This window comes from Arachis stenosperma, chromosome 9, assembly GCF_014773155.1.
Source record: "Arachis stenosperma cultivar V10309 chromosome 9, arast.V10309.gnm1.PFL2, whole genome shotgun sequence".
In the NCBI taxonomy this organism is placed as follows: domain Eukaryota; kingdom Viridiplantae; phylum Streptophyta; class Magnoliopsida; order Fabales; family Fabaceae; genus Arachis; species Arachis stenosperma.
Window position 1 is genome coordinate 52135642 of NC_080385.1, and position 24324 is coordinate 52159965.

Sequence of the window (24324 nt, forward strand, 5' to 3'; positions counted from 1 at the left end):
CTAAAACCCTAGCTCATCACCCTTGTTCAGAAAACTGCTCATTTGGAGAAAGTGCTCAAGAAGACCCCAATCAATATCTAACCACATTCCTGAGAATTTGTGACACTGTGAAGTCTAATGGAGTCTACCCGGATGTCTATTGGCTACTGTTTTTCCCTTTTTCACTCAAGGACAAGGCATCCAAGTGGCTCAAATCCTTTCCAAAGGAGAGTTTGACAAATTGGGAAGATGTGGTGAACAAATTTTTGGCAAGATTCTACCCTCCTCAAAGAATTAATAGGCTGAGAGCTGAGGTACAGACTTTCAGACAGCAAGATGGTGAGACTCTCTATGAGGCATGGGAGAGGTTCAAGGACTTAACAAGAAGATGCCCACCAGATATGTTCAATGAATAGGTGCAACTTCACAATTTCTATGAAGGTATTACCTATGAGTCAAAGAAGGCTGTAGATCATTCATCAGGGGGCTCTCTAAACAAGAAGAAAACCATTGAAGAAGCCATATATGTCATTGAAACAGTAGCTGGGAATGACTACATCTATGCCTCTGAAAGAAGTAACACTCGAGGAGTAATGGAGTTGAATCACATGGATGCATTGCTAGCTCAAAATAAGATGATCACCAAGCAGCTAGCAGATCTCACCAAGAAGGTGGAGGAAAACCAAGTTGAAGCAGTCATCACTTCATCACCAACTCAAGAAGAAGTGAATATAGGAGAAAAGAGTGACTGGGAATAAGCCAACTATGTTGGAAACTCACCTAGACAAATTCATGACCCATACTCCAAAACCTACAACTCTGGATGGAGAAATCACTCCAGCTTTGGTTGGAAAAATCAACAAGATCAAGGTCAAGACTAGAGACGCCATAACCTCAACTCCAACAACAATGTAACTCACCAACATACCTCACAGAGATCCTATCAACACCTACCTAACCCCAATCCATCATTACTAACGGACGATAGACTTTCAAAAATTGAGACTCTACTTGAAGATTTATGTAGAGAAGTCCAAGATAACAAGGTGTTTAAGGAAGAAGTGCGAGCCAATATCAAAAACCAAGGAGAAAATATCAAGAGACTGGAGTCCCAAGTAGGGTATTTATCTCAACAAATTCCCAAACCCACTGATGGATTTCCTAGTGACACTGAGAAGAACCCAAGAAGAGAAACAAAGAAAGTAAGATGGAAAGAATGTAAGATGATCACTACAAGTGATGAGAGGAGCATGAATGAAGTAGAACACCTCCAAGACAATCAAAAGGAAAATCAGGAAGAAAGGAGCCATACACCTCAACCCACACTCAAGGAAGAGCTGAAGAAGAAGGAGACACTTAACCCATATGCACCCTTCCCCCAAAGGCTTAAAGGTGGTGTAGCAAGGAGAATGTATTCAAGATTCCTTGACATATTTGCATCTCTTGATGTAAATATACCATTTATTAAAGCCCTCCAGCAATTACCTTCCTACATAAAGTATATAAAAGGAGCTATTGGCCAGAAAGAGTTCTTTGAAAGGTGGACAAACAATAAAGATGAATAGGGATTGCAGTGCTCTCATTCAACCAGGGCCACCCACAAAGAGGAAGGATCCAGGGAGTTTTCATATTCCCTGTGCCATAGGAGAAACAATGATTGATAAAGGACTCTGTGACCTAGGAGCGAGCATCAACTTAATGCCTATATCCCTCATAAAAAGGCTTCAAATCAATGAGCTAACACCCACAGATATAATCATTAAGTTGGCTGATGAAACTCAAAAACAGGCAATAGGAGTGGTTGAGAATGTGCTAGTGAAGGTTGGGAATTACTTCCTCCCCATAGACTTTGTTGTCCTGGAAATGGATGAGAACCCTATTTACCCCATCATTCTGGGAAGACCATTCTTAGCCACATCCAGAGCACTCATAGATGTGGAACGAGGAGAGCTAGTGTTGAGAATACATGATGATCAGCTCACTTTCAATGTTTTCAACCTCTCACAAGAAGCAGACCATGATAACAAAGAACTGATGGAGGAGCCAAACAAGGAAGCACAAACACCACACATAATAACTCCTATGGTTAACATCCAATGTGATCAGAAGGAGCAACAGCCAAGTGTAATCCAAAAGGAACCAGACCCACCAGAATCTCATGAAATAGACAACAAAACTATTCTCAAAAAGGAAACCATAAGGAACAAGTTGGCATCAACAGACACAAGAAAAAAGGTCCCAAGGGGATGGAAAAAGAAGAAAATCCCTACAGAAGATTTCTCGCCAGGAGATGAAGTGGTCTCTACATACTTCCCATCTATACCACCTCACCTCCCTACTATTCCATCCCAGCTGCCTCCAGTGTATACCATCAAAAAAATCTTGTCCCTAGAGCATTTGGAGCTTATCAACAAGGCCAATGGACATAGGTTCACTGCAAGGCGGAAGATTTTAAGCACTATCATCCACCTTGACAAGGACCAAACGTCAAGCTAATGACGCTAAAGAAGCGCTTCATGGGAGGCAGCCCATGTTCTATGCCCTCTTCCTTTAATTTCTAATAGTAGTAATAAGGCAAATTTCATGGATTTTTAAATCAATTTTGACGACCAATATAAGACCCCTTTACATGCAGCGTATAGTACATGATAAGTTTGGTGTTCAAGGCACACCAAGTGGGCTTGAACACACTTTATGAGGTAAAATTATTCCCCAAACTTGTTGCACCATATGATCACAAACAAGTTTGGTGTACCAACGTTGCATGCATGGGAAATTTAGTGGTTGATTGATTTGCATTCATGGAAAGCATTTAGTCATTTAAAAATAAAAGAAAAAGATATTTTGTTTTTAGCTAGTTCACACCTTAAGTTTTCCTACCGAAAATTTCAAATTAACCATTTGCATTCTTTTTTTTCGTGTATAGGGAATCAAAAGGGACATTGATGGTACTTGATAGGACAATTAAGGAATGGAGATTCGGCCACTATACCAAGGAAATCTCACACTTGTCTTCAAGGGGAATATCTTTGAAAGTGTTGCCATGCAACATTGGGAGTTGGATAGCTTTGGAGACCAAACCAAGACCCTCATAAAAGAGGTGATCCTTGTGCTCATTCAATACCAAACCCCAACCGTCCACTATCAAAGAACACCATCAATCCACACCCTTTAATCATTTTCCATCTTCCTATATAAACCCCTTCACACAACCTCTCCGTACACACTTCTTACTCTCATTCCTCTCCCTTCCTTTTCTCAGATACACACACTTCATCCTCCTCCAAAAAGTTTCACACACAATCTCCTAGCCACGTCGAGTGAACCGCAACCACTCATCAACCATCTTGCATGGCATCATCAAGTTTCAAGAGGCAAAAAGGAAAGGAGCCCATGGAGCAACCTCCTTTCGACGCCGGGAGATTCAAAACTGTCTTCCATGAGCTTCAATATGAATAGATCAAGAACAAGAAAATATTGCCAGAATTGACATTCCAATTCAATGAGGATGAGTGCCCTAAGATCAGAGAAAAGATTGCACAGAGGGGTTGGCAAAAGCTCACCAATCCAGAGGCAAAGATAAATGCAAACCTCATCAAGGAGTTCTATGCAAATGCAGTCAGAGAAGACAGCACTAGGGCCCCCACCTTCAAAGGTTATGTAAGAGGAACAGAGGTGGACTTCAGCCCCACTGCTATAACAAGGACTCTTCAACTGAAATCACCATATTTTGATGAGCTTAGGTATCAAGTAAGAATAAGTAATGCCCCCGATGAAGATGAACTTGAAGAAATCATGAGTGATATGTGTGTTATTGGGTCTGATTGGGAGAGATACTCGGACAAGAGGCCGAAGTTCATTAGGAGAGGAGACCTTATCCCAGAAGCCAAAGGATGGTTTGAGCTAGTGAGGAGGTCTATCCTTCCAGCCACAAACAATTCTGAGGTCAATATAGCTCGAACCACCATGGTACATTGCCTAGTGAAGGGTGGAAGCATCAATGTGCATGAAATTATAGCTGAAGGAATCCAGGATTCAGCCAAGAAGAATGATCCGGGCGCTAGACTTTGGTACCCCAGTACCATCCTAAGACTATGCATGAAAGCCAAGGTGGTGTTCGAAGACAACAATCCACAATGGGTAAATCCTGAAAGGTTAGTCACATTCCAACGCATACACTATGTGACACTTGCTCAACAACAAAGAAGACCTCGGATAGGAAAAGAACTGCACAAGAAGAACCCCACCTAGAAGAACCTCACCAAGAAGAACCCCAACAAACAGGGCACCAGCAAGAAGGACAATTTGATCCAACCAATATAAATCTGTATCACATCAAGGAAGCCATTGAGTATATGGCAAGTAGTTATATGGAGGGACAAGAACAGCAACTACATGTCCAAGCTCAAAGGATGGATCATCAAGAAAAACTACTCTCTAGTTGGATGGATCAACAAAGAGAGTGGCAGAAACAGCAAATTGAGTTACAACAGGAGCATTACTCCCAGCTCACCCAAGCCATCAATCAAGTGTCTGAAAGGCAAGAAAGCCAAGACAAACGCTTTTAAGAACTCAACCAACGCCAGATGGCTCAGATGAAAGCATTCAATGAATTCAGTGTGCTCAATGAAGGAAGGCAACTGCATCGAGAAGAATTCAGCATAAACACTCAGGCCAAGTTAAACTATATGACTGGGCATATGCATAACTTGCACCCTGCCATCCCAAGTTATGAGGCAGTCCGCAAGGACTTAATAGAGCAAGAAGAGGGGAAGGTGAAACAGCAAAAGGAAGCATTAAAGAAGAAGATGGAAGATGCTGGTTTCTGGAAAAAGCTGATAGGAAAGCGCAAGGGGAATGGGGACTCAAGCAATCAAGGAGGATCCCAAGACAAAGGAACATGATCATTTCAGGTGGTGGAGTCCTTTTTCTATCTAATTCACAGCTTTAAATAAGGAAAATCATGTATAAAATAGAACATGCTTCCATGGTAGCTTAGGATTTTGAATTCTGCATTTAAGTTTTTCATTGCTTAGGTTTATGTTTATTAAGCTTAATGTCTCTAGTGATCACTTCCACCTTTATTACTTGTATGCTTGTCCTTTAAGTTAATCAAAAAGAAGATGCTATGAAAAGAACAAGAGTGGAGTTATTTCATGAAGTAGGTTCTGAATGTTTGTGGTAGGATGATTAGTAAGCTAAGTTGGTTCACCAAACAAGGAAAGAAGGTAACTATCTACCCTGAATCCTATGCTTGAAACACATCCTATGAGACTAACTAAATAATAAGATCCGAATAAGAAAAGATAAAGAGCAATAAAAGTAAAAAGGAAAGAAACACAATAAGAAACAATGCTAGGCACCAAGGGTTTTAAGATTGAGGCATGTGTATGTGGTGTTCATGTGCAAGGGATATGCTTGGATGAATAAGCTCTTAGGGGTGTCTCATCACTTGGTAACTTGGATTAACTAATCCGGGATTATCAGTTGAAAGTCCACTATCAAGAGTGACCTTTGCTACAGAACACTTAGTAACCCAAAGAGGTGCTGGACACCAAGGTCTCAAGAAAGAAAAAAATAACAAACCATGTGCCTGTGGTGTGTATGTATGAGGGAAAGAGACTTGGGGGAGTAAGTCCGTAGGGGTGTCTTAACACCTAGCACCTTGAGCCAACTGGTTCGGGAGTGTTGACTGAAAGCTTATCATAAAGAGTCGCCCTCTTTCAAAGCACTTAGCCAAAAGAAGAATGTAATAAACCTTGGAAAAGAAGGAAGGATCACAATTAAGAAGTCTCAAAGGATGTAATCAAGAGAGTGACCAAGGACTTGATAAAGGCCTGAAACCTAGTAAAGGAAAGAACCTAAGTTGCTATGCATAAAACCCCATAAACCAGGAATTCTACTTCTATATTATCTTCTTGCTCTTTCATTCATTCTTCCTATGTTTTAGTACTTGCTTAGGGACAAACAAGCTTTAAGTTTGGTGTTGTGCTGCCAGAGCATCTAGGCCAGTTTCACTTACCTTTTCTTTACTGTTTTAAGGTAGTTTCATGCATTTTCTTAGTGAATAAGGCAAGTTTTGGATGAAAATACACTTACACCTTGATTCAAGCGACCATTGTGAATTTCACATGATTTCATGAGGATTTTGCTAGAATTGAATGATAAATTGATGATGCATAATTTCATGACTTTGGCTAGAGCTTTGATGCACTTTATTTGCTTGATTTCAGGATAAAGAAAGCAGGGAAAAACCACGTTAGTACTCACGTTAATCTAGTTAACGTGACCATTAACATGGAATGGTAAATATCTTGAAACGTTAACGAGAAAAGTGATCACCAATAACGCACGCGAAGCCATCATAAGCCCATGTTAATTGCCACGTTAACTAAGTTAACGTGGTAGTTAACGTGGAGACAAAAGAAAGCTCCAACGTTAGTGGTAAACGTGAACACCACTAACGTTCCAAGAATTGGCAATAAGTCACGTTAAGAGTCAGGTTAACTTAGTTAACGTGAACTCTAACGTGGAAGAGAGAAACAATGCCAACGTTAGTGACACTCACCTTTGTCACTAACGTTGGATCAACTAGCATTGCCCATGTTAGTGGTCACGTTAAGACCACTAACGTGAAAGTTAACGTAGAGCTGAGATTGATGAGCCAACGTTAGTGACACTCACCTTTGTCACTAACGTTGGAAGATGGCATTACTACCACGTTAGTGGCCACGTTAACTTAGTTAACGTGAGCTCTAACGTGGAGAGTAGGGGCACTTTGAGCGTTAGTGACAAAGGTAAGTGTTACTAACGCTCTCGAAGGTGAGGCATAACCACGTTAAGGGCCACGTTAGTTACACTAACGTGAACTCTAACGTAGGGACAAAGGGTTATAAGCCAACGTTATTGGGAAAGGTGAGTCCCAATAATGCTAGCGAAGATTTACAAGGCAACGTTAGTGGTCACATTAGTGCCACTAACGTTGGAGTTAACGTAGGCTATATGGGGTTGGAACGTTAGTGAAAATTGTGATTGCCACTAAAGTTCTCGAACCCACAATGTCACTTAACGTTAACTTCACTAACGCCCATGCCTAATTCATACTTCTCTGCAAGCTAGGCCCACTAAAGATTGGAACTGCTTCAACTCAAGATCCAAAGCCCACATCCAAGACTTGGAGAACTCACTAGAAGATCAAGAGGAGTAGTATATATAGGAGTAGTTTTTGAACTATAGAGAAGCTTGGCACTTTAGAGAACTACTCTCTATACATTTACTTTTCTGCACTTTTAGCTGGGATGTATTCTTTTTTGCCATTTTTCATTTCTAGAGCTATGAACAACTAAACCCCCTTCATTGGGTTAGGGAGCTCTGTTGTAATTTGATGGATCAATTATAGTTTTCATTCTCTTCTTCTTTCTTCTCTTTTGATTTACTAGAAAGCTTTCGATCTTAATTCAATTGGTTAGTTGTCTTGGAAAAGAAACTCTCCATAATTGGATCTCCTCTGAGCCTTGGAAAAGGGATGAGGAGATCATGCTAGAAATGCTTTCTCATGTTGGACTAAATTGGGGTCTGGGCGGATATAGTGACATGTAATCCTCCCAACACTTTGATTTGGAAATACATGTGGTATAATCAGTGACCATACTTCATCTCTTCCCATGAGCAATTAAATCAAGGAATTGGGCAATTGTTCAAGCTTAGAGAGATTGGATTACCAAGGAATTGTAATCTAATCACCTAAGATTGCCAAGGAGATCAATAGATGCATTGATTGAGGAAGAGATGAAAATGAACTTGATCCGGAGAATACAACATCTCCTGAGCCCAATGAATTCCCCATTTCTGATCTTACCCATTCTCTTTATTTTCTATTACCCCAAATTCCCATTTAAAATTCTGCACTTTAATTTCTGCTATTTACTTTCCGTCATTTAATTTTTTGCAATTCTCAAACTACACTCTGTTTAGCTCAACTAGCATACTCTTCCAACTAAAGTTGCTTAACCAATCAATCCCTGTGGCATTCGATCTCACTTTATTGTGAGTTTTTACTTGACGACAAATTTGGTATACTTGCTGAAGGAAAATTTGTTGAGAGACAAGTTTTCGTGCATCAGGAGGCAATTTTTTCGAGTTCTTAATAAGAAAAATTCAAATTATTTTGATGTGGTGGCAATACTTTTTGTTCTCTGAATGAATGCTTGAACAGTGCATATTTTTTATCTTGTTTATGAATGTTAAAATTGTTGGCTCTTGAAAGAATGATGAACAAAGAGAAATGTTATTGTTAATCTGAAAAATCATGAAATTGATTCTTGAAGCAAGAAAAAGCAGTGGAAAAAAAAGAGAAGAAAAAGAAAAAGCAAGCAGAAAAAGCCAATAGCCCTTAAAACCAAAAGGAAAGGGTAAAAAGGATCCAAGGCTTTGAGCATTAATGGATAGGAGGGCCTAAAGGAATAAAATCCTGGCCTAAGCGGCTGAACCCAGCTGTCCCTAACCATGTGCTTGTGGCATGCAGGTCCAAGTGAAAAGCTTGAGACTGAGTGGTTAAAGTCATGATCCAAAAGAGTGTGCTTAAGAACTCTGGACACCTATAATTGGGGACTTTAGCAAAGCTGAGTCACAATCTGAAAAGGTTCACCCAGTTATGTGTCTGTGGCATTTATGTATCCGGTGGTAATACTGGAAGACAAAGTGCTTAGAGCCACGGCCAAGACTCATAAGGTAGCTGTGTTCAAGAATCAACATACTAAACTAGGAGAATTAATAACACTATCTGAATTCTGAGTTCCTATGGATGCCAATCATTCTAAACTTCAAGGGATGAAGTGAGATGCCAAAACTGTTTAGAAGCAAAAAGCTACTAGTCCCGCTCATCTAATTAGAATTGAGCTTCAGGTAAAACTCTGAGATTGCCTCTTGATCTTCGTGTTATCCTATTTTATTTTTCTAGTTACTTGTGGACAAGCAACAGTTTAAGTTTGGTGTTGTGATGAGCAGATATTTTATACGCTTTTTGGGGGTGTTTTAATATAGTTTTTAGTCTAGCTACTTTTTAGTATATTTTTATTAGTTTTTATGCAAAAATCACATTTCTGGACTTTACTATGAGTTTGTGTATTTTTCTGTGATTTCAGGCATTTTCTGGCTGAAATTGAGGGACCTGAGCAAAAATCTTATTCAGAGGCTGATAGAGGACTGCTGATGCTGTTGGATTCTGACCTCCCTGCACTCAAAGTAGAATTTTTGGAGCTACAGAAATTCAAATGGCACACTCTTAATTGCGTTGGAAAGTAGACATCCAAGGCTTTCCAGCAATATATAATAATCCATACTTTGCCCAAGTTTAGATGACGCAAATTGGCGTTTAACGCCAGCTTTCTGCCCTATTCTGGCGTCAAACGCCAGAAACAAGTTGTAAAGCAGAGTTAAACGCCAGAAACAGGTTACAAACTGGCGTTTAACTCCAAGAATGGCCTATGCATGTGAAAGCTTCAATGCTCAGCCCCAGCACATACCAAGTGGGCCCCAGAAGTAGATTTCTGCTCTATCTATCTTAGTTTACTCATTTTCTGTAAACCTAGGTTACTAGTTGAGTATATAAACTACTTTTAGAGATTTATTTTGTATCTCATGACATTTTACATCTGAAATTGTACCTTTGACGGCATGAGTCTCTAAACCCCATGGTTGCGGGTGAGGAGCTCTGCAGCGTCTCAATTAATTAATGCAAGTATTTCTGTTTTCTATTCAATCTCGCCTGTCTCTATTCTAAGATATTCGTTCGCACTTCAACATGATGAATGTGATGATCCGTGACAATCATCACCATTCTCAACCAATGAACGCGTGCCTGACAACCACTTCCGTTCTACCTTAGATTGAGTGTATCTCTGTTGGGTTTCTGGTTCATGAGTTTGACTGCCTCTCCTGACAACAGAGCATTCAATCCGTGAGTCCAGAGTCTTCGTGGTATAAGCTAGAACCAATTGGCAGCATTCCTAAGATCCATAAAGTCTAAACCTTATCTGTGGTATTTTGAGTAGGATCTGGGAGGGGATGTCTGTGACGAGCTTCAAACTCACGAACGTTGGGCGTAGTGACAGACGCAAAAGGATCAACGGATTCTATTCCAACACAAGTGAGAACCAACAGATGAATAGCCGTGAACATGGACCCTTTTCATTGAAAGGATGGCTGGCAGCCATTGACAATGGTGATCCACCAACATACAGCTTGCCATGGAAGGAGACCTGCATGCGTGAAGAAGAAGACAGTAGGAAAGCAGAAATTCAAAGGACAAAGCATCTCCAAAACTCCAACCCATTCTCCATTACTGCGTAACAAACATTCATTTTATGCTCTTTCACTTTTCACAATTAAAATTAAGAACCCTATTAATATCCTGATTAAGAATAATAAGATAACTATAGCTTGCTTCAAGCCGGCAATCTCCGTGGGATCGACCCTTACTCACGTAAGGTATTACTTGGATGACCTAGTGCACTTGCTGGTTAGTTGTGTGGAATTACAAAGTGTGATTGTAATTTTCGTGCACCAATGAGTTTATCTCAGTCGAGCATCCAATCACCAAAAAGTCAATGGAGGGACAACAAGTACACGACAACTCCATCAAGAGGAGGGCGCAGGAGTTCCTCCCAGAAATCCCTCAAATTGACTACTGGGCCCGCCTAGAAGCATCTGTCACCAAGCTGTAAGAAGCTATAGATCAAGTTAAGGAAGAACAGCAAAATCAAAATAGCATGCTCTGCAAGCTGCTTAAGGAACAAGAAAAGCAAGGGCGTGAGCTACAGGAGCTGAAGCGCCAGAAGCTCTCCCTTAAGGGACTAGACACCCCACAGATTGAAGGAGCATCCATCTCCCAAAATAAAGGTTGTTGAGTCCTAATCTTAAATCTGTGATAACTTTTATTATTAAAAACCTATCTTAAGAATTACATAAGTATTAGTATTTAAGGTCTTTATTTTTATTTTTTTTATTATTTCCAAGTAAGCTATAATTTGTTCTTCTCATCATCACTAAACATGAATAAAATAGTATATTCTCTTTAGAGTAAGGAGGCAATTATTTCAAGTTTTCAATAAGAAAAATTCTGATTATTTTTATGTGGTGGCAACATTATTTGTCTTCTGAATGAATGCTTGAACAGTGCATATTTTTTATAGTGAAGTTTATGAATGTTAAATTTGTTAGCTCTTGAAAGAATGATGAAAAGAAAGAGAAATGTTATTGATAATCTAAAAAATCATGAAATTGATTCTTGAAGCAAGCAGGAAAAGCCAATAGACCTTAAAATCAAAAGGCAAGGGTAAAAAGGATCCAAGGCTTTGAGCATTAATGGATAGGAGGGCCCAAAGGAATAAAATCCTGGCCTAAGCAGCTAAACCAAGCTGTCCCTAACTATGTGCTTGTGGCATGAAGTTCCAAGTGAAAAGCTTGAGACTGAGTGGTTAAAGTCGCGATCCAAAGCAAAAGAGTGTGCTTAAGAACTCTGGACACCTCTAACTAGGGACTTTAGCAAAGCTGAGTCACAATCTGAAAAGGTTCACCCAGTTATGTGTCTGTGGCATTTATGTATCCTGTAGTACTACAGGAAAACAAGATGCTTAGGGTCACAGCCAAGACTCATAAAGTAGCTTTGTTCAAGAATCAACACATTAAACTATGAGAATCAATAACACTATCAGAATTCTGAGTTCCTATGGATGCCAATCATTCTGAGCTTCAAAGGATAAATTGAGATGCCAAAACTGTTCAGGAGCAAAAAGCTACTAGTCCCGCTCATCTAATTAGAATCTGAGTTTCACTTAAAACTTTGAGATGTATTGCCTCTTGATCTTCTTTTTATCCTATTTTATTTATCTAGTTGCTTTAGGACAAGCAACAGTTTAAGTTTGGTATTGTGATGAGCGGATATTTTATACGCTTTTTGGTAGTATTTTCATGTAGTTTTTAGTATGCTTTAATTAATTTTTAGTATATTTTTATTAGTTTTTATGCAAAAATCACACTTCTGAACTTTACTATGAGTTTGTGTATTTTTCTATGATTTCAGATATTTTATGGCTGAAATTGAGGGACCTGAGCAAAAATCTGATTTAGAGGCTGAAAAAAGACTACAGATGCTGTTGGATTCTAACCCTCCTGCATGTGAAATGGGTTTTCTGGAGCTACAGAAGCCCAATTGGTACGCTCTCAATTGCTTTCGAAAGTAGACATCTTGAGCTTTCCAGCAATGTATAATAGTCCATATTTTGCCCGAAATTTGATAGCGAAAACTGGCGTTTTAACGCCAACTTTTTACCCTTTTCTGGCGTTAAACGCCAGAACTGGCATAAAAGTTGGAGTTAAACGCCCAAACTAGCACCAAAGCTGGTGTTTAACGCCAAGACTAATCTCTACACGTGAAAGCTTCAATGCTCAGCCCACACACACACCAAGTGGGCCCCGGAAGTGAATTTCTGCACTATCTATCTTAGTTTGCCCATTTTCTGTAAACCTAGGTTACTAGTTTAGTATAAAAACTACTTTTAGAGATTCATTTTGTACCTCATGACATTTTACATCTGAATTTGTATCTTTTACGGTATGAGTCTCTAAACCCCATGGTTGGGGGTGAGGAGCTCTGCTGTGTCTCGATGGATTAATGCAATTAATTCTGTTTTCTATTCAATCATGCTTGTTTCTATTCTAAGATATTTATTCGCACTTCAACATGATGAATATGATGATTCGTGACACTCATCACCATTCTCAACTTATGAACCTGTGCTTGACAACCACTTCCATTCTACCTTAGATTGAGTGTGTATCTCTTGGGTTCCTGGTTCACAAGTTTGATTGCTTTTCTTGACAACAGAGCGTTCAGATCCGTGGAACCAAAGTCTTCGTGGTATAAGCTAGAGTCAATTGGCAGCACTCTTGAGATCCGGAAAGTCTAAACCTTGTCTGTGGTATTCCGAGTTGGATCTGGGAAAGGATGACTGTGACGAGCTTCAAACTCACAAATGCCGGGCGCAGTGACAGTGTGCAAAAGGATCAATGGATCATATTCCAGCACGAGTGAGAACCGACAGATCCTTAGTCCTACGGAATCCGTAGTTGGACCATTTTCACTGAGAGTACGGATGGTAGCCATTGACAACGGTGATCCACCAACATACAGCTTGCCATGGAAGGAGCCTTGCGTGCGTGAAGAAGACAACAGTAGGAAAGCAGAGATTCATAAGACAAAGCATCTCCAAAACCTCAACCTGTTCTCCATTACTGCATAACAAGTATTATTCATTTCATGTTCTTTTACTTTTTACAACAAAACTCTCTTCATTATTAATCTCCTGACTAAGGTTTACAATATAACCATAGATTGCTTCAAGCCGACAATCTCTGTGGGATCGACCCTTACTCACGTAAGGTATTACTTGGACGACCCAGTGCACTTGCTGGTTAGTTGTACATGTTGTGAAAAGTGTGATTTACAATTTCGTGCACCAATAATGCCTATTTGTTATTTTAGATAAAGTATTTATTTCCAGTTTTAAAAGAAATCAGCGATGCGGTGTTGAGTCAAAGGCTCATATTTTAATATTAAGTATATAAAGTCGTCGTAATACTTCTTGCTATCAGAATAGTGTAGCCCGAAGCGTGATATTCTGATAGTGAAGGTGTTACACTATTACTCTTACATTCTAAAACCTTAAGAGAAATCACAAATAAGAACACAAGTAGAAATCACAAGTAACAACATAGAGGTAGAAGAAAGAGTCAACATTCTAAAATTGGAAAAGAAATTACAAGAATACAGAAGTAGAAAAAAAAGTGAATGAATGTGTAGTTCACTTCTGCGAGGCTAACTTTTTTATGCTAGAATAAAATTAATTTTTTAATTATTTTTTTCACAAAATAGTAAGATTTTATTTGAAATAATATTAAATTATTAATAGTTTACACGAGAAATGGAGTTGGTCAATCTAATCTGATAAAAAGAGCTTTTTGCAGTATAGAAAAGACTAAAAATGTCTAATCACCCATTTAAAAAAAATAGAAAACACGAAATTATTTTTAAAATAAAAAAATATGAAATCCTTCTCGTTAATAACGAGAACCCTTTTTCAAATTTTATAAAAAGCAAATAAAATTTCTCGCATAGTGCGAGATGCTTTTCCTTGTTTAATAAAAAATAAAAATCCAGTATCTCCCAGTATGCGAGAAGGGTGAGCCTACAAACCCTCGACCCTACACTCCATGTTTCAATCTTTGAGAATAACACCAAAAATAAATTCATAATCAAATTTTTTGGCCCAATTATGTATCTAGGGTGTTAATTATATATGTAAATAGATCAAGTCATTTAAAAAATAAAAAAAAATCTTGCTACACATTCAAGTCCTTTTACAACCAAGTTCAATCAAGTTAGTCCAAACTCAACAAAAATCAATTTTATTAGTGAGAACATGAATACATGCTCCAACTCCTAGCCACTAATGTGAACGTGAACGTGAACATTCATATTGAAAGATTACTATATGTTCATAACATGCAGCGGAAGAAAAGAAAGTAATCCTAAAGATCTATTTTGTGCTTAAACTTTATTCCAATAATAAATATATATTAGATCAGATATAAATACTCGAGTACGCTAGTAAAAATCTTTTTCTCCTTCGATGGTACGAAGGCGCTATGCGTAGCCACACCGAGACTAATTTTTGCTGTCAACTCCTTGACCAATGGACATCTTATCTAAATTGAGAAACCTCTTGAAACTCTTTGCACGTCATAAAATTCTTCTCCAAGAATTAGGCTCACATATGTTTATATGTGTAGAGGTAGAGGAATAAAATCCTTGTGTTTTATTCTCATCTCCGTCACATTCCTCTACTCTTGGCATACATATATATAGTATGAGATTATTACTGATTTTAAATTTGAATCTCAATTCAAATTTAAATCATATCTTAAAATTCTAAATCTGAATCCTTCAAATTTATGAATGATATCATAACTCAATTTGAAACAGAATCATTTAGGATCTCATCCAAATTTAGAATTCAAATTTAGAAATAGAATAATTAATTATTCTCAAATCTCATTTAATATTCTCAATTATCATACTATTATTATATTCTTGGTGCTAGCAAAGAATATAATAATATTTCATTTTGAATTAATATAATTATTTATTTGATCAAATCAAAATAATAATTAAATAATTATATGGCAAAGATTAGAACACTCGTTAGTGTGTGACCCCATAGGTTCAATACTAAGCGGGTAGTAAATTAGTCATACTAAATTTACTAATCAAGGTTGGCGTCTAGCAATACTCCTCAACGACCCGATAGCTTGAAGTAATATATTTTTACTAAGAATCCGAGAAGAACAAAGTATAGTTCCTTCCATCTTTTCAGCTTTTGGTTAATCTTTAGAGTATGATTTAATTGTCAAACCCTAACTTGTTACCATTATTATAATGAACTGTGAATGACTTAAGAAACTCATTTCTCCATTCATTCAATCCCCTTGGCCAAGGTTTTATTCATCTCAGTAATTATAATCATAGAGTTCAAACTATTTACCGAGAGTTGATGGATTCCTTATTGACTAATCATTAATTCTACAAGTATTTAAATCATACACAATGTCCATTCAACTAGCACCCTAGGGTATTAGGTGTCCAGAATCAAAGTATAATAAATACATTGTTAATTACTATGATAGTCGCAGGTTAAAGGAAACTCTATTACTATGTTCATGAGAATATCCTATTGACAAATATGTGGTAATTATAACCATTAGGAATTCTCAAAGTGATTCAGTTCAATGGTCATATCTTTATATGCACCATCTATATATATAATTTAATAAATGAGATCTATTAATCTTCATCCAATGAAGGCCATTATATATATATTGATCTTTCCGTATTATTAATGTCCTTTTTAATAATCCTATGACCAAGAACAATTTAGATTAAATTATAAAAGATTTATCTCTCAATATTATGATCACTATCACAATGATAAATCTCTAAATTTAATCAATGACCTTATTATATTAACATTTTAATATAATAATAATAACAAATTATTTGACACATGATTGATTGGAGTATGACCATTCCCAACACATATCCTTCTTCTTCTTCACGCGTTTTTTTCTCCATCGCCATTCTTTTATTGATGTTGTTATTACTGTATTTTTTTTCTTTTCTTCTTTTTCTTCCTAATATTTTTGCAGCATTAATTTTTCTTCTTTTTTTTGGTTTTATTTCTCTTAAGAGTGTGAAACAAAAAAAATTATGAGAAATAAAATAAGCAAAAGAAGATGAAGAAGAAAAAGATTAAAAAAAAAGAAGTAGCAGCAGAAGATGAAAAGGAGAAAGAAAAAGAATTTTGAATTATGCAAAATTTATCAGAATAAATAACACTAAAATTTCTTAAAAATAACATATAAATTTATTAATTTTTTTACACCGAAATTTTTCTACAAAAGCACAAAAATGTCTTCTTTAATAATGCTGTATTTTTTCTTTTTCTTTTTATTCTTCTTTTTTTCTTTCTTTCATCTCTTGCTCTTATTTCTTCTTTTAGGAGCATTGCTTCTTATATTAGACTTGAATGAACAAGTTTGTAATGTATTTCAATCTTATTTAATTAAATGAATGTAGATTTCTCTTCTTTCTAGTAATTTTGTAGTATTATGTATTTTTTTTATTTGATTTTTTATTTTTATTCTTATTAAGAGAGTAAAACAAGAAGAATCAAGAGAAGATAAAATAAGAAGGAAAAGACGAATAAGAAAAGAAGAAGATGATGATAATAATGAAGAAGAAGGAGGAGGAAGAGGAGTTTTGAGTTATCATTAAGTAAATTTGGTGCATTCTGGATTTAAATAAGGTGCACTTTTGGTATGTGCTTGTTTTGAATTGAGTTCGTTTGTGTGACATCATTGTTGATTAATTTGGGTGCATTCTGGATTTAAATAAAGTGCACTTGGTCTATGCTTATTTTAAACCAACTTTGTTCGTGTATCGTCAGTAATTTCGGTGTATTTTGGATATAAATTAGGTACACTTTTAGTCTGAACTTGTTTTGAAATGAGTTTCTTTGTGTGTCGCCATCATTAAGAAATTTCGGTGTGTTGGAACTTTTATATATATAAGAAAAAGACAACGATGATGATAATAATGATGATAGAGTAGGAGATGAAAAAGAAAAAGGAAGGAGGAGATCAAAGAAATTAAAAGGAGAAAAGAAAGAGGAGGAAGAGGAGATGGTGGTAGTGGCATGGTGATGGTGACGATAACGATAATGAAAGAAAAATATGAAGAAAAAGGAGGAGAAGAAGAAATTTAAATAAAAAAGGAGGAGGAGGTGATGGTGGTGACGGCGACGAGAATGAAAAAAGAAGAAACAATAGCAACATGAAAAAAAAAAAAAGAAAATGCAGCAACAACACAAGTGAAGAGGCACATGCATAAATTTAAAATTTTTATAACAATTTGTTTAAACTTAGTTAAATATTTTACTTAATTATAAAACTTTTCTCTTTTAAAAATGCATAGCTTTTCGCTTTTAAAAATACATATGTAGAATATACGTAGAGTATATAATAATAGTTTTATTTAATTAAAATATACATTTGACTCTTTGCTTTCTATACTAGCCGCCCTCAAATCATACATAAGACGAATGTTGCATATGAATGCATTAATCATATCTTTATATGTAAAGAGTAACTCAATAATGGTGTATGTTCCGTTTGCTTTTCTTGTTACGTTTCTCTTTTCTTCTCAAGTCTTCTTGACTCATGAAACTCAAAAGGGTGAGTATATTCTTGATAATTGTAGTAAATTAATAATATTGTAGCAAATTATTTTATACCTTTTTTAATAATTTATTAGTTACTATTTATATACTATATTTAAGTAACGTTTTCCATAAAACACGTAATATTAAAATTGACTTAACAAATTAATTTGAAAAAAACCAGTGTTGGTGAATAGGATTTTTTTAAATAAATAAAATAATTTTTTAAATTTAGGAACATAGATATTTTGTACGGTTTTTATCGATATATACTATATTCCTTATCTCGTTTACAATGTAAATAAAATAACATTGTGTATATCTCGTTTACATTATAAACAAGATAAGACACGAAACAACATGGCTGTATGACGCTTACACGTGTGGTGTGTAACGTCATTATTTCGTTTACAGTGTAAACAAGATACGTAAGAAGCGCGCTTATATATAGAACTCGTTTACAATGCTTTTTGAAGCCACTTTTGATCCATTTCTTCTACTTTTCTCCCATTTCTAGTCTTTTCTTATGATATTATCGAAGTACTCGGAGTGGATGACACACGCAGATGTATGGGACGATGACATCAACCGCCTGAACGTGACGTGGCATATCGCTGGGGCAGCCAACTTCGAGGTTAGAATTGTTATTCTCATGTATAAGTTAAATAAGCATATATTTATAGTCATGGTAATGCATGAGCATCTTTAGTTGTTTTTAGTTATTATTTCTTTGAATAAAGTTAGTGATTTTGTTATTTTCATTAAGATTCTTATGCTTTTAATCAATATTTTTTTCGAGTTGTTTTGAGCTTTGATTTATGTAGGAAAGTGTTGAAAACTTAAAGAAAAGAACAAGGAAGAAGGAAGAACAAGCGAAAAATCCACAATTACTATCAGCAAGTACACCGAGTTGTATCAAATAATACCATGGGAGTGGGTTATCGTTCTCACAATAATTAACAGATTAAGCAAGCAATAGTTAATTGATTATTCTAGTCAGACAATAAAATACTTTTGAACTCTTTATTATTAAAGCAAAGAATGTAAACAAGAGCAATTATAAACGCGTAGAAGGTAATATGAGAGAAGAGTTAAGCTGTCAGAGATATTTAAATTTCAAGATTAACAATTATTGATATCTACTTTGATCATATATAAATGTGATTTATGACAAACCCTAAGTGATCAAACCCCAACCCCTTGGTAATTTGATTTCTCTTAACTCAATCAACTATCAATTCCTTAAACAATTAATTATGATAAGAGGTTAAGCATGATTTTTGATTTAAAGTCGCATAATTTTTGCTGAGCGGATATTTTATACGCTTTTGTGGGTAATTTCATGTAGATTTTAGTATGTTTTAGTTTGTTTTTAGTAGATTTTTATTAGTTTTTAGGCAAAAATCATATTTCTGGACTTTACTATGAGTTTGTGTATTTTTCTGTGATTTCAGGTATTTTCTGGCTGAAATTGAGGGAGCTGAGCAAAAATCTGATTAGGCTGAAAAAGGATTGCTGATGCTGTTGGATTCTGACCTCTCTGCACTCGGAATATATTTTTTGGAGCTATAGGAGTCCAATTGGTGCGCTCTCAATTGGTTTGGAAAGTAGACATCCAGGGCTTTCCAGCAATATATAATCGTCCATACTTTGCGCGAAAATAGATGACGTAAACTGGCATTCAACGCCAGCTCTATATTGTAGTTTGGCGTTCAGCGCCAGAAACAGGTTACAAGTTGGAGTTCAACACCAGAAACAGGTTACAACCTCGCGTTCAACTCCAGAAACAGCCCAAGCACGTAAGAAGCTTAAGTCTCAGCCCCAGCACACACCAAGTGGGCCCCAGAAGTGGATTTCTGCACTATCCATCTTAGTTTACTCATTTTCTGTAAACTTAGGTTACTAGATTAGTATTTAAACAACTTTTAGAGACTTATTTTGTATCTCATGACATTTTTAGATCTGAATTTTATACTCTTTGACGGCATGAGTCTCTAAACTCCATTGTTGGGGGTGATGAGCTCTACAGCGTCTCGATGAATTAATGCAATTATTTTTGTTTTCCATTCAAACACGCTTGTTCCTATCTAAGATGTTCATTCGCGCTTCACTATGAAGAAGGTGATGATCCGTGACACTCATCACCTCCCTGATGTGTGGAAAACGATCCAACACAAAACTCACCGGCAAGTGTACCGGGTCGCATCAAGTAATAATAACTCACATGAGTGAGGTCGATCCCACAGGGATTGAAGGATTGAGCAATTTTAGTTTAGTGGTTGATTTAGTCAAGCGAATCAAGTGTTGGTTGAGTGATTTGTGTTTAACAAGAAGTAAATGACAGTAAATGTAAAGGGGCAAGGGATAAGTGCAGTAAATTAAAGAACAGGAAAGTAAAATAGACTGAATCTTAAAGAACAAGAAATTAAATGACTGAAACTTAAAGTGCAAGAAATGTAAATTGCAGTAACTTAAATGGCAAGAAATGTAAATTGCTTGAATGTAAAAGGGATTTGAGGACTGGGATTGCAGAATCTAAACAAAGAGAAAGTAAATTGCAACAAGTAATTAAGTAGAAGATGAATTGGATCAAACAGAGATGGAAATTAAAGTGCAGCAGAGGTTCACAGAAGAACCAAAAGTAAAATTGGGTCTCAGGTCTCAAGAGACTAGGTAGCAGAGCCTAGATCTCTATTTGCCTTCCTAGATCCAAGCTCACAAAGCAATTGACAAGAATTTAAAGAAGAAGCAGTAAAGGAAATTGAAATTGAATTGAATTGTGCAGAAAAGATTTGAAGAGAGTTTGAATGGGAATTGAGATAGAATTTCCTCAATTTCTCACACCCAAAACTCAAAACAAGAAAATTAAAAAGACTCAAGCAAGAACGAGGAAGAAGAGAGATCAATTCTCCTTCCCAATTCTCTGAAATCTCGGTGAAGTCACCAAGAGTATTCAAAAGCTCAAAAAAATAAAAATGAAAGTTTAAAGCTCAAAGTAAAGGTCCTAATTACATCAAACTAACTCCTATTTATACACTTTCTATTCTTGGATTTTTGGATTTGGATGGGCTTTTGAATTGGTGAAGAAATGAATTAAAATGGGGATTTAATTTGAATTTTCGGCCCATGAGAAGTTGCTCCCAGGAGGCTGCCCTGCCCTTGCGGAGGGCAGGGCAGGATTTGGTGCAAGTTGGTGCGGTCTTGGTGCGGTCTGGTGCGACTTTGGTGCGCAAAACACTGCCCTGCCCGCGCCAAGGGCAGGGCAGGAAAAGTTGGTGCTGCCAGATTGTGCGTGGTGCGCGAATGGTGCTGCCAGGGACGAGAGTTGGTGCGCCAGAAATTGCCTTGGTGCATAGGATGCTGCCCTGCCCTCGCGGAGGGCAAGGCAGAAAAAATTGGTGCTGCCAGGATTGAGTGTGGTGCGCGCTGGTGCTGCCAGGAGAAGGATTTGGTGCGCCAGAAATGCCTCTTGGTGTGCCAGATCCATGCACCAACAAAATGCTGCCCTGCCCTCGCGGAGGGCAGGGCAGTGTTTCCAACTTTGATGTCCCGTGTTCGAAACACGGCTGGCACACACGCTACTCAATTTTCCTTGATTTCTTGGCACGACACTCAACCTTAGTTCCTTGCTTCTTCCTTGTTCCGTGTTCGATTCTTGTGGCATGCATGGGTGACATTTTTCCTTTGAATTTCTTCCTTGGAGAGCCCGATTCTGCCCTTGTGGAGGGCAGGGCAAGGTTCTCTTCTTCTTGGTTCCAAGTCACAATTTTGTGCTCTGCCCTTGTAGTGGGCAGGGCAGAGTTGCCTTCCTTCCTTGGTTCCCTTATGTTGCCCTCCTAGAGGGCAGTGTGCCCTTGTGGAGGGCAATGTTTGCCTCCCCCTTTGCATGCGGCACACTTCCTCTTGCTTTGACCACACTTTCCTTTCCTTGGGCTACACTTCTTAGGCCACGCTTTTCCTTTTCTTTTCTTTTCTTCACCTACAATAAACCAAAACAACCACTCAAAGTATCACTAAATTCAAGAGGCTTATAAATCAATTAAAATTCAATTAAAATTAGCTTAAACCTCATGGATTAACATTAATTTCATGGTGGTTGCTTGATTTAGAGAAGTTATGCATTTTCACTCCAAATCACTTACTTAAGATGCAAGAAAGTGCATAAATGCTAACAAAACAAGTGAAATTAGCTTGAAAAATGGGTATATGATGACTTGTCATCACAACACCAAACTTAAATCTTGCTTGTCCCCAAGCAAGTATCAAAACTAAGAGTAAATGATATGAATAAGAAAAGAACACATATCCTTATTAGGCATATAGCAGAACTTGATTTATGGGGTCATTATGCAGACAATGATAACTCAATTATTGTTTCTGTTACATGATACACATTTTTCATCAAAGGTTTGCTAAACTTGCTGTTATAAGACTCACTTTTTTATTCCTCCCTTGCTAACTTTTCTTGGCTTACAATGCTTAACAAGCTTATTATTCTTTTGAAGGTTTGGTGTCAAATGTTGCAGTATTAGCCTTTGGCTTTATTTGTTTCTTTCTTTTACTCAACATCTCTCCACCACAGACACTTGGCTCACTAATTCTTCCTAGGATCATTGATGCCCAGCCTCTCTTTGGATAACTAAATGTTCTATATCTAAGTTGCTCTTTATTGTGGATTTTCAATTGGCCATCCCAAATCAGTTGATCTAAGTGACCGGGTTTTAAAATACCCCTTAGAATTTACTCATCCAAGCAGATCTTAGTACAAGAACACCACAGGCATATGTCCTAGGGTCCAAGCTATTGGTGTCCAACCTTTATTCTTTGTTTTTCTTGCCATTTTGGCTTTTTCTTTCCCTTTTCTTTCTGTTTTTGTTACCAAGGGCTTTTTCATTATTGATGAGAGTCTTTGTAACAGCAAGCTAACTCACATTTGAATGAGAATGATATTATGCAACAATTATTTCATGAGTTATGCATTTAATCAAACACATATACCACCACCAACTTCCATTCATACTTATGCAACATTGGATATTTCACTTTTCAATTCAAACCAAACTCTTTTATTTAAGCATATGGGAAACAAGACAGAATTTAAAGCTAAGTGATGGATAACAAGCATTATGCAGATTTAACATTTTTAACAAACAATTTCACTTGTAGCTAGATAAACACTTTAGCAAGACATACAATGGTTTCCAGATTCAGCACATTTCACAGTAGCAAGGATTAAGTTTTAGATACAACCTTTGAAGTTGCAGCCCTTTGATTTTTCCTTCTGTTGTGTTCTCTTTGAGTTAAAATGCATAATGTCTTCAATTGTTGACTCATGTCCTGCATAATCCTCAAAGTTGCTTGCTTCTCAAGCCCTTAATTGTATGGTTAGTATGCATAAACTGAGTGTGGTTCTAGGATTGATTTTTGGTGTAGAGACACCAAACTTAATTGTTTGCCACTACCTCAGATGCAACAAGTCAACCATTTTTGAAACCATGTATCCTTGCTAAAGGTTAATGAAATTAAAGCTAGAAAATAATTCAACAGTTGAATAATGTGTTTGATTGCTTGGGGCTAGAATCATGCAAGAGGTGAGAATGTGTTTTTAAATGATATTTTTGGTGGAACACCAAACTTAGAAGTTTTCACTCTCCCTCAAATTGTTTTGGTGTGCAACACCAAACTTAGCTCCTTGCAATCCACATTAATTACTCAACATTTTTTATTGGAAAAGCTATGAAGAGAAAACTACCTCAGGTTGGGTTGCCTCCCAACAAGCGCTCTTTTATTGTCACTAGCTTGACATCTTCTGTTCTGCTGATCATGGAGGTTGAAAATCACAGTGCCTTAGCTTGTCTTTCTTTACTGTGAACTTCCTTCCGGTTTCCTCTTTGATGACCTCTATAGATTCTTGTGGAAGGATCTTAGTCACAATGTAATGCTCAGACAACTGTGGGAACACCTTCATGGTTTGAATATTGATCATCACTCGATCCCCTGGTGAAAATTTTCCAGTGGGGGCTTTCTGTTTTTCTTTAGTTCTATCTTCCATTTCTCCTTGAAAGAATTCCTTGTTGTGTTCTTCTTGGCTGGTACATCCTTTGTCCAGTATTTTCTCGTTGTCCTCCATGATCCTTGTCCATCCTTCCTTCTTTGTAGCATCTTCGTTGTTAGCCAGTTTGTCTTCCATGGCTCTGGTGAAAGTATTTGCCTTCTTTTCACCCATTTCTGCAAAATACTTCACCAGTTGAGCTATCTGCTCTTCAATTCCTCTGATTAACATCACTTGGTTCCTTGTTGTCTCCTCTTGGTGTTTCATCATTCTCTCTATTAGGATCTCCAAGTTTGTGATTCTCTGAGAGTCTTGTGAGGTTGGTTGGTTATGAGATGTTAAAGGTGGGAAGGGTGGGTGCGGTGGTGGCATGTTGCCTTGGTGGAAACTTTCTTGTTCTTGATGTTGAGACTCCCTCATTCTCAGATAGGAATGAGGTCTCCATGGTGGAAATTTGGC

General features: G+C 37.1%; 1 long non-coding RNA gene and 1 other non-coding gene across 2 annotated transcripts; one reads left to right on the forward strand and one right to left on the reverse strand.

The window, feature by feature from the left end:
• Positions 1-278: 278 nt before the first annotated feature.
• Positions 279-385, reverse strand: LOC130952493 (small nucleolar RNA R71). Its single transcript, XR_009074673.1, has one exon. It is a non-coding gene; the product is annotated as a small nucleolar RNA R71 (small nucleolar RNA).
• Positions 386-17754: 17369 nt separating this feature from the next.
• On the forward strand, positions 17755-18984 carry LOC130947498 (uncharacterized). The gene is made up of 3 exons (XR_009072694.1): positions 17755-17829; positions 18331-18447; positions 18638-18984. It is a non-coding gene; the product is annotated as an uncharacterized LOC130947498 (long non-coding RNA).
• The last annotated feature ends 5340 nt before the right edge of the window (positions 18985-24324 follow it).